We start from the raw sequence: 10,985 nt of genomic DNA, 5'->3' as shown, positions 1-10,985 counted from the left end.
GGCTGTAGGAGGGGTGGTGTGGGGAAAGCAGAGTGAGCTGCTAGGGGAAAGCCCTCAGGCTTCGCAATGGTGTGCCTGGCTTCAGGTCACAGGTGGACATTTCCAACTGTTTGCTGTCCTCTGTCCTGCCCAGCACCATCTTTCCATGCCATCTGCGCGGCTCCTCAGGGCTTCTGTCTCCCTTCTATGACTCACACGTGCTTTACGCTGGGGGACGATTAAGTGTATCCCATGTGAGCGAACGCTGACCTGTCCAGTTCTTCTCCCAGCCTGCATTGCATCACCCACCTCGCGCACGGTGAAGTCCAAGGTGCTCTTGAGGTGCGTGAACCAAAGGCCACGGGCTGATAGGATGCAGCTGGAGAGACCCTGCAGAATGAAGCCACGTTTCCCACTGCCAGCGACATTCCTGCACACTCCACACCACAAGTTTCATGGGCAGGTACTTTGCAGAGCCCTAACCTTCCCACACAAGGATTTGGGCATGACTACGTTGGGAGGGGGTACACCCATTTGTGATGTTGCACAGCTTTGGGGACCAGGCACTCTCCCCACATCGTCATGCAGTGCCCCACAGCCTGGCTCAGAGGAGCTCATCTCTTTGCCTTTAGGGTGGTGGAAACAGACGGCACTAGGAGACCAGGTCCAAGACACTGTGGCTGAACTACTTGCTGGAATATTGTTCCCATTTACCATAGAAGGGAATAGGGCAGGGGCCGTAGGTATGGCTAGCATCTCAGTAGGGTACTGGATTCTTGGTCTCCAGGGCCATCAGAGTCCAGGACTACTCAAAAGAGTAAGTGGTATGCAGAAAACAGAGAATGTCAGATGACAGTCTCCGTTTCCAGTCTGACATGTGTACCACTGTTGGCTCAACCCAATTTACCTCTAAAAGTAGCCAACTTACTGGTGGAAGTGCAAGCAGAATCAAACAACTTAGCTCCCTAGCTTTGGTGAACGAATTTAATTGAAGTTCCATTTCCAAAGGGGACCTGAGAAGCGTAAAACTCTCAGCTCCTTTGCACAGCACTCGTGCTTGCAGGATGGGCAGCCTCACCTCAGTCTGACAGGCAGCAGGGTAAACTCTCCATGGGGTCTGTCTTCCAGCAAGTTTTGGAGCCTCTAGAGAGCCCTGTGGATCTCAAGGCGGACAAGGCCTAGTGCACCTTGTGTCTTCAGCTGTGGGCTTGTGGAGTAGGGGAACAGCACTTTGGCAGCTGCTGCTTCTCTCCAGTGATGGTAAATGGAGCACAAAGAGAGTCATCCACAGGCAGACATCTGCATCACAAGGGTCTAAGGCTGCACAGGATGAATGCAGCACTCGCTGGGGGGTGATGTTAGCTTTCCCAGGGAGATTTGTGCCCTTTTTCTCTTCTGCTCTCCCACCAGGAATGATGCCAAAGAGAAACCTTCAAGTGGCAGCCTCTGAGATTTTTCCTTCCTACAAACTGAGCCCAGCCAAGAGCCTCACTGAGCCCAGCTCCATGTTTGTGCCTGCTGCGTAACTCTTTGCGGCTACTGGGGAAATGCAACCACCACAAGCATCTACAAAATGACAGCAGGATGCCAATTCCATTTCCAGGGCCTACGTAGAGAGATCAGCCCAGGGAGCAGCTGCACTGGAAATGCTGTCTGACACTGCAGAGCAACTCAGCACTGCAACAGCCATCAACCTCATACCAGACCTCTGCTGTGCCAGCTAGTCTACAAACACACTGTCTCTGCCCCACACAGCTGCCTCATCTGCTACATGCAAACAAGAGCCATCAAAAAGATAGGTCTGCAGGACACTGGCCACTCACACTCTCCTGGCACTGCTCTGATCACTGCCTTCCCATCCCTCCAAAACACAGGCACACAGGAAAACCGTTGTGCTAACACCACAAGGTGGCCAAGGCACTGTAGGCTCACAGGGCATCTGGAAATGATCAGCACAAGATCACGCACAGCGCTGGCTCATTGGGCAATGCTGCTGTTTTCAGAGGGGAGGATTCTGCTTTCTTCAGGCAGAGCAGGCTGCTACTTTCCACCCCCACATCCCCAGGAACCTCCACCTACTCAGGGCAGGGATGGGGTTTTTCTTTAATAATACAAAGCTACAGATATAACGTAGAAACATTTGAGAGTCCTTAAGGCCTCCTGAGATTGAGGCCTCCTGAGACCAAAGTAACCTCGCTTCCTTTCCTTTGGTTACTTGGACAAGAAGCCCCTGTGAAGGGAAAAAGCGTGCAGAGGCTTTGAAATGAGGCCCAAGCAAGGAGACAGCCCCAGCCTGGCAGTCTGCTGAAATGCCACCTGTCTGGCTGCACAGGCTTTGCAGCAGCACTCTGAGCTCCACAGCTACATTCACAACCTGACCCTGGGCACATCTTCACCCCTCACAGAGACAGGAACCCAACAACCCAACTGTGACACATCCTCAATTCCAAGCTACAGAGGCTTTGGGACACTCAGACAACTATGTGGCACCACAGCCTTCTTGGAAAAGGAGGGAACACAGTAGCATTTGCAGAGCAAGCTGGCACTAACAGCATTTGTGCGATGCAGAAGTTGCAGCACAGCGGACGTGAACCTACACCCCAAGTCACCCATGGAAGCCAGGCGCACTTACAGAAGCCTTCACATCCACTCGTAGTAGCCTCACCTCATTCAGCACCTCACCTCTTGCAGCTACTTTCACAGACAGATCACAATGGTGGCAAAGATGTTGACAGGTACAGGCACACACCCTGGCATCCTGCCTCCATCCTCAGCAGTTCTAGGACTACACCTGCAACGTACGGGACTGCAGTAACCTAGAAAGAAGGAGAAAATCAGCATGTTACTGTCAGCTCTGCTGGCCTTCCACAGTTGCAACCGTCGGTGGCAAATGTCTCCCCTCTACGCTGAGCTGTATTTGTGAGAGCACAGCCTGTGGGGCCACTGAGAGCTTCTACTCCTCTTTTTGGCACAGGTGAGACCATGTCTGTATATTGGGTCCCCTCTGGACACCCCAGTTCTGCAAAGGCACAAACACACAGCAGGGAGTCCAGCACAGGGACACCAAGACAGTCAAGGCCTGGAGCATGGGGTATACAAGTAGAGGCTGAGAGAGCTGGGATTCTTAAGCCTAGACAAGACAAGGCCAAAGGGGACACACATGCTGTGCACAGCTGGCTTATGGAGGGCACAGACAAGACAGAGATGGATTTTTTTTGGAGGTGCACACTGAGAGCATGAGAGGCCACAGGGACAAATTGGACAATGGCAAATTCCTCTTAGATATTAAGAACCCTTGTTCTCCAGGAGGGTGGCCAAACTGTGGCACAGGGATCCGGGCATGTTCCCAGATCTACATCCAGGCAGATAATCAAAACTCTACTGAGAAAGGCCCAAATAGACCTGCTCCACTGGGACCTGCCTTCAGCAGGCCATTAGATCCCTATCTCCAGATGTCTCCCCATTGCAGGCTCAAGGCATCTGCTGTTCTCAGACTCCTTCCAAAGGCACCAGTGGCTTTGCAGATGCTGCCTCCACCACTGACCAAGGACAGAAAGCCTTGAAGGAGTGAGAAGATTGCTTTCTCCAGGGGAAACGGTAATATCTCAAAGTCTCAGGAAAGCACAAGACCTTCAAAAACTGCAAGCCTGAACCTGAGCTGACAGAAATCACCAAACTGTAAGCATCTCTGGCTCACACCAGGATGCTCTAAGGTCAGAGCACGGTCACCAAGAGTCCTCACCCACGTTTCCCAGAAGGACACAGTGATCGCAGGCTGGGCTCAGGGAGCACAGCATTGCTCTGTCCAGACACCTCCTCCCATGGCTGAGCACCAAACCACTGGGGCCACCACACAGCTCCAACACAGCCCCTTGACAGTCAGCTCCCAAGAACACACCTGCCTGCCTCCAACAACCATCTTGCCAGAAGGCCTTCACTCCTTCAAAGAGCTTACAGCATTTCCTTGCCCACTTCCCAACAAGCATCCCCCGCCTGCTCCTCCTCTCTCAGCAAACACTGCTGCAGATAAAAGATTTCATCAGGAAAAGCAAACAAGAGGCAAGGAAGGAAAAAGCAGGCTTTGCTTGCATCTCAGAACAAGGAGAAACACTCCGTGCCCTTTAGGTAGCATCCTACCTGCACATCCTGGCAAGAGCTTAGCAAGCTCAAGGCCTGGACCTCAGTGCAGTGAAGGTAGCAGTCTGCCAGCATCTCTGGCCCATGACACCACAGCAGCCTGGGTCCTTTGAGCAAACACCTCCTTACTTCACAGGGCTCCCCAGCTCCCCAACCTGGCAGCACTCCTCCTGCACTGTACTGCTCTCTCCAGCTACCTTCCCCCGTGCTGAGCACCGAGACGCTGCAGCTACCACCCAGCTCCACCACAGGCCATGCCTGCACAGGGATGCAAACCGCATTCATCGCCCCTCGCCTCTAAAAAGGGTTTCCAGCCAACATCCACAATTGCATCAGCGACACACACAGCACTGCACCACATATGACAGCTGGCAGGGCACCCCTATGTGCCCCACAACACACAAAGCTCAACTCCACATCCTTCAACTCCCTTCTGCTCCTCCAAGGCCTTGCAACAGGCACTACCTACCTCTCAGCATCCACTCACAGCCCAGGGCCTGCTCACTTCCCACCTCCAGAAAGCACAGAGCAACGGGCTCTCACAAGGGAGGCGCAGGCCAGCTCTTGCCTCTTGCTTCTGTCTCAGCTTCCATGAAAATGAAATCTCTTTGAAAACGGGGCCCATAACTTTGGGGGGATGACATTCCTTCATTTGCCTCCAACACCCTTTGCACTCCTTCTCCAGTGACTGCATACTCGGACAGAAACTCAGAGACCTCTAACGTGTTACACTTCCAAATGCGTCATAAAAGCAGGTGGACACCTAAAAGACAGGCACAGCATTCAGACCTTGCAGGAAAATCTCACAGCCTCCCTACTGTTTCAACAGGGGGAATTTCTAAAGCACACACACACCCTGGGAATCAGAGATTACTAATATCATTGTGCACATCAGCACTAGATTCATTTAGCAGCTTCAAAACTCTACTTAGACTCTAGCTGACCAGGAATAGGCTGCAAGACTCTACTCAGCAAGAAGTACAAAGTCAAACTGCATGTCCACGTTCACCAGAGAACATCATCTGCATTTTAAACGTAGCAGGACTAACGCAGGATGATGGAGTGGAACAGAATTTGTGACAGATGGTATGGAACATCTACTTCTGCTTGACTGAATAGCTGCAGTTCCATATTGCTGTAGAGCTCTGCAGGGGTCAACTCCTACCCTGGGCACAAAACCAGGAGTCACCTCAGCACCACCATCCAGGCCATGTTGCTTCTCCTGACCTGTCAGCTGCTCACAGAGAGGGGACCTCACAAATGCAAACCCCCAACACATGCCTGCTGCTGCTATGGCCTTCAGGGACAGAAATTTCCTCAAAGTAACTTCCCCTGCTACAAACCACTGCTGCCCTAGCAGGGACTCGGACAAAAGAGACCTCACACTCAACGCCCAGGCCTAACTGCCTGCTGCCGGTCTATCAGGGACTCAGAAAGATGGGACCTCACAGTCACCTGCACAACCAGGTCTCTGTCTTTCTTTGGCCAAGAAGACTCTGAGGCAAAAATTACCTCAATAGAACTTCCTCAGCCAGGAGACAAATCCTGGCTGATCCGCTGCTCGGGCAGAAATGATCTCAAAAACACACAGCCCCGCCGAAGACCTGCTGATGGCCGTGGTCACAGCCCCAACAGCCTCTTCGGGAGCTTCTGCAGGAAAGCAGCCCCCTCACCATCATCGCTGCCCCTGCTGCAGCGAGAGGGCACCCGCTGGCATTTGAACGCACCCGCAGCCCCCACCAGCCCCACTCACACCCGCTCTCACTCCCGCTCCCTTCTCGCCTGCTTCGCTCCTTCCCTTCTCGCACCTCTCTCTTCTCTTGGCCTTTTCCCACTCTGGACTCTGACTGGCTGACACAGCCGTCATTCCAATCCATCCCCGCCCTCCTCCTCAGGACAGCCAATAGCAGGGCCGCACTCAGGCGATGCCATGGCAATGCTGCGCCCTCCTGCCCTGGCAGCCAGCTCCGCCCCCTCCCCCGCGGGATGGCGCCATCTTGTTTGCAGCAGCGCGGGGCATGGCGGGGCCTTGGGGCAGCCCGGCACCGGGTGCCCGGGCAGTGCGGGGCCCCAGGCGCGGCCGCTCTGCCGCAGGGTCCCCGCGGGGCTTCTTGCTGCCCTGCGCCCTTGGCGCCCTGCTGGGCTTGGAGGGCGGCCCTGGGGCCTGTGCTGGTGCCAGCCCTGGTGCCGGCACTGGGGCCCTGGGAATGACCGGGGCGCCGGAGCCTGCGGGCGACGTGCTGCTGCCGCCAGGGCAGGGCAGTGTCCTCTCGGCCCTTCTGCCCCAGCCCCTTCCCCAGGGTAGCCCCAGGGCTTGGCAGCCCTCCCGCTGCGCCTGGCAGGTCTGGGCCACGGCCCAGCAGGGGCTGCTCTGTGTGGGGCTGGGCTGTGCCCCGAGGGGTCGCTCCAGAGGGCTGAGGAGCCCCATGGGGGCACAGGGCAGTGAGGGGGTGGACCAGCTCTGAGCCAGCTGGTGCTAGGAAGTGGGGGTGTGGGGTCGTGAAGGGACTGGGGGAGATGGCTCTTTTGGGCTTACTGCAGCACTGCACCCCATAGCTCAGAGAAAAATCCTTGGGTCAGTCAGGACTTGGCAGTGGGGACCGTGCCTCCACCTGTTTCCAAGGTGCTCTCCCAAATAGGCTTTCTTTTGCATGCAGATGTTTTGAGTCCAATCTGCGCAAGGACACAGGCTATGACCATCTCGAGATGGCTTCTCTGAGCCCAAAACATGCTGTACCAACTTGTACCAAGCATGAAAGGAACAGAGGTCCTCTCAAACAGGCAGAGGACCTGGGGTCATTACAAGGTGGTTTCCTTCTTGTACATGGACATTTCAGCAGGTTCTCGAGAGCCCCATGAGAGCAGCAGGTTGCCCCAGCCTCTGGGATGCAGGACCCTAATTCTTCCCAGAGCCAGATCGCAAAGGGGGACACAATCCCAGGGAAACCTGCCATGGATTCCCATGCCCCCCACAGACCCCAAAAGGCAATGGAGCTGGCCCCACAGAAGCCTTGAGGCTCAGCGCATCTCCTGCCCCATGACCCAGGAGTCCTGGCTGTCCACTAAGACAGATGGGACCCTCAGAGATGACTCTTGTGGCAGCCCCCAGTCCTGTCCAGCCACCCCCACAGCCCTGGATTCACAGCAGTTTTTGCAGTTACCAATCTTTGTGCAACATCTCGGGAAGAAGTACCCGAAGCCCTTACCCTCAGTGGAGAGCTGCAGGAGCCTTGGGAACAAGCAACTGTGGTCTCGGCTGATGGTGTCCATCCAGCAGTCCTCCATCTCGCCTCTTTGCCCTCGGCTCACCTCTGCAGCCCAGGAGGAGGGATGTTCTTCCCTTCACCCAACACTCCTTTTCATCGTGCTCCTGTTCCTCTGCATGTCAGTGATGGATCCCAGTACAGCCCCCATTAACTCCTGTCTCCAGTCTTGCCATGGAGCCACTACAAGGGCAGCGGCAGGGAGGGCGTGAGCAGTGCCCAGCAGCACCTAGGTCTCAGAGCGAAGTGAGGGCCCTCACCCAGGACACCATGGAGACCTCCCTGTGATGCACCACATCCCGCTGTGACCTCAGCTTGTGTCATCTGGGGGCACAGCAGGTCAGTGCCATGGAGATGGCACCGCCAGGGAGAGAGCAGAGAGAGTTCCTCTCCCCTCCTGGAAAGCAGGCATCTCCCTTCCCCCAGTTGTTTTCCCAAACTAACTGATAAATTCCTTCAAGAATGTCTCCAGGTGGTGCCAAAGTCAGGGAAACATCTGAAGTCGGGACCTGGAGAGGTCACTGCTGTGCTCCTGCACTCCTTGGCTGCTGCACTAGGCAACAGGATTCTGTGCAGGAATCTGGGGTTTTGGGGTTGGATTGGGGTTTGGCATTTTTACAGGATCAAAGTCCAGTGGGATGAAAAAGCACAAAGGGTGGCCACAGGCTGAGATGCTTAGATGAGCCTCAAACCTGGTGGCTGCTGTGGATCTCTCTTTTATTTGAAGTAGGGTATAGGAGAATAAGGGACAGGACGTAACCTTCCTCCTTTAGGCACCAAAGCAGGCTCTTTGATTTGAGAAGCCTTCAGCAAGGTTTCTCGGTCTGTGGTGCTTAAGATAGAGATGATATTCCAGAAAAGAGCAAACACACAACATCTAGAGGGCTTTGCCTAGGAGACTCATCCCTGCCAGACTCCAAAGCCATGGGCCAGGCCACGTAGCCAATTGGAAGAAGTTTTCCCATTTCCCATGAACTTAGTCCACCTTTCCTTCTGTGTGAGCCTGAGAAAAGCCAGGTCTCAACTCTGGGCTTCAGATGGCCCTTGGGCTTTTCAGTGTCACTTTGGGGCTCTGCTTCTCCCCTGGGTACGCTCCTCAGCCCCCTGCCCTTCCCCACACCAGCCCCCTGGCTCCTCCAGGGATCTGTGCAGCCCAGGCACCCTGGATCCACACTGGCACCCTTGCCCTCCCACGATCTGTACAGCTCTGGCACCCTGGATCTCCGGCATTTGAGGATTCAAGGCTTCTCAGGACATCCCTCATACTGCAGTGCTGCTGTCTGGGCTCTGGTGCAGAGCCTACGAGTCAGTGCAATGCCTCAGGGCCTGCATTCAGAAGTTTGTAAGGGCACCTCCCAGCTCTGTATCTGCTAAAGCTTGCGAGCGTCCCTACAGCCAACCTTCCTGCTCTTCCTAGTATCTGCAGAGCGCCAGGGCAGGTCTTGCAGGAGGGAGACTCCACCCCCCTTAAATACTGTCCGAGATGTGCCTTTCCAAGTCCCTACAGGAGTTAGTTTGCTTAGTCAGCCTCTAGTCATCTGTGATGCAGGGAGCCCAACGCTACCTGCTGGCATCTCTGCCCTTTCTCTCCCTTGTCTCCTGTGTGCCTACCCAGTCTTCTCCATGCACCAGAGGCATGGGAAGTGTTGCCTGAGAGAACTCACCTGAAGCTATGACACGTTCTGGAGCTGAGGGCCTGATGGAAGCAGGTCTGGGATGACTCTTCTCCCGTTTCCTCTCCTACTCCCAGCCCAAGGGTTAAGAAAGTCCTCTGGAGAGAGTGGTTGGTTTGGTATGGCTGGGATGGGTTTCCCTCGACATCGCTGGGTCCTGCCTGTGTTGCTCTGAGTTCCCAGAAAATTTCTCTTCTCTGGGGGCTTGCATCAATGTTTTCCAGACTTTTGTACAGAAAGATAGCTCGCTCCAAGAGCCCCCAAATCCCCCCCCACAAACACACACACACCCGCAGGATGGCACAATCTTGTGGAGATTTGTTTTGCTTCTCTGTCGTGACAGACATCTTTTGAGCTACCGTCCAGATTACAGCAAGGAAAAAAAAAATGTTTGTTTAAAAAAATCTTATCCCTGGCAGCAAATACAAACTGACTCCTTACCCCTGCACCTCCACCATTCAGTAGAGCAGCAGCTCATGCCTCTCTGCTTTCCCCACCAGTTTCACCACCCACCCAGAGTGTTTCAGCTTTCCATTAGGAGGGAACATTAAGCAGTAGAAGTGGCAAAGAAAGCGGCTTCTCTCTTTTCACTCTTCACCTGCTGCCTTAGGTTTCACTAGTGATGGAGCTCTCACAGCTCAGGGCTTCTCTGCACCTCTCAGGCTGCTGTGCTGTGACAAGAATTTCTGCTCTAAAGCAGAATTCAGGAAATGTGGAGGTTGCTGCGAGTTCTTATGCAGGCACAAAGCTGAGTGTATCAGCTAGTTACAGATTAATAATCTACAAGTAGAATCATGAAGAAAGGAATAGTTTCCCAGCAGATACAGAAGTATTCCTAATGGCACTTGAGGGATAGTATATGACGTACTGTGAGTAATTCTGGTTTCCTTGGGAAAAAAAAGGAACTGAGATTGCAACAAAAAGCAACAAAGGCAGGCTATGCAAATGCCCCAGAAGTGAAGTGCCAATCACACGGAAGCACACTAGGAGAATTCAGTTTGACATAGCCAAACTAAGACAGAGGAAACGGGATTGTTCCGTACAGGAGAAGTTGCTCTATGGAGAGAGAATCAGTTACCCTCACAAGCAATGCTGCCACAAGGAGCAATACCCATAAAGTTGCCATCAGGAAATGCCACTTGGATTTGAAAAGACTTCAAATTCCTGAAAAGGAAATTCTGCATGTGGCTCTCAATCAAGGAAATATCTATCTATAAAATCGATTCTGCGATAGATTTGCCTGGAGCAGGTGACTGAACTCCAGGACCCAGGAGATTCTTTGGGAGGGGATGAGATGTCAAGGAAAAACAGGCCAATAGGGACCCAAACCTGAGTCACAGGGACAGGCACAGGAAGCTAAGCAGTGCCCCTTTAGCCTCTAGGCTAACCCCACTGCCCAAGCACACAGCTTTCTTCTGTGCATAAGGAATAAGACGACTTAGTAACTGAGGAGCAAACCACAACAAATTAAAAGCTGCTTGTGCCTATGCGATGGAAGGCATCAGGCAGTCTTCTTGCCTCTTTCAACCCCAGCCATCACTTGGGTAAGTTTTAGAGTGGAAAAAAAAGGAGCATGAAGTGTATATGCCAACTTCTCACTGTTCCTTCAGTTTTTCTGAGGAAGAAGATAGGTCCTCCCTGATTAGAGGATACCTCTACTATGGCCTTACTTATCAATTTGTAAGTTATAATGAGACAAGGATAATAAAAGTTCTCTCAGACTGTGACACTCTGAGAGCGTGTGAGAGACTGGGTCACTCTGAGAAATTGAGACAGGTACATAAAACCATAAAAAAGAGGGAAAAAAAGAAGGAAATGGTCCCTTTGGAGAGATCATTAAGAACAAGCATTTGAGAACTTGCAATTACATGCTGCACTTAGATTCCAGCAGACATTACCTCATCCTTGAACTAGCAAAGGTTCCTTAGTCTAT

The sequence above is a fragment of the Rhea pennata genome, unplaced genomic scaffold (assembly GCF_028389875.1).
Source record: "Rhea pennata isolate bPtePen1 unplaced genomic scaffold, bPtePen1.pri scaffold_23_1, whole genome shotgun sequence".
Classification (NCBI taxonomy): domain Eukaryota; kingdom Metazoa; phylum Chordata; class Aves; order Rheiformes; family Rheidae; genus Rhea; species Rhea pennata.
The sequence above is the reverse complement of the archived record's forward strand: the minus strand, read 5'-3'. Positions refer to the sequence as shown.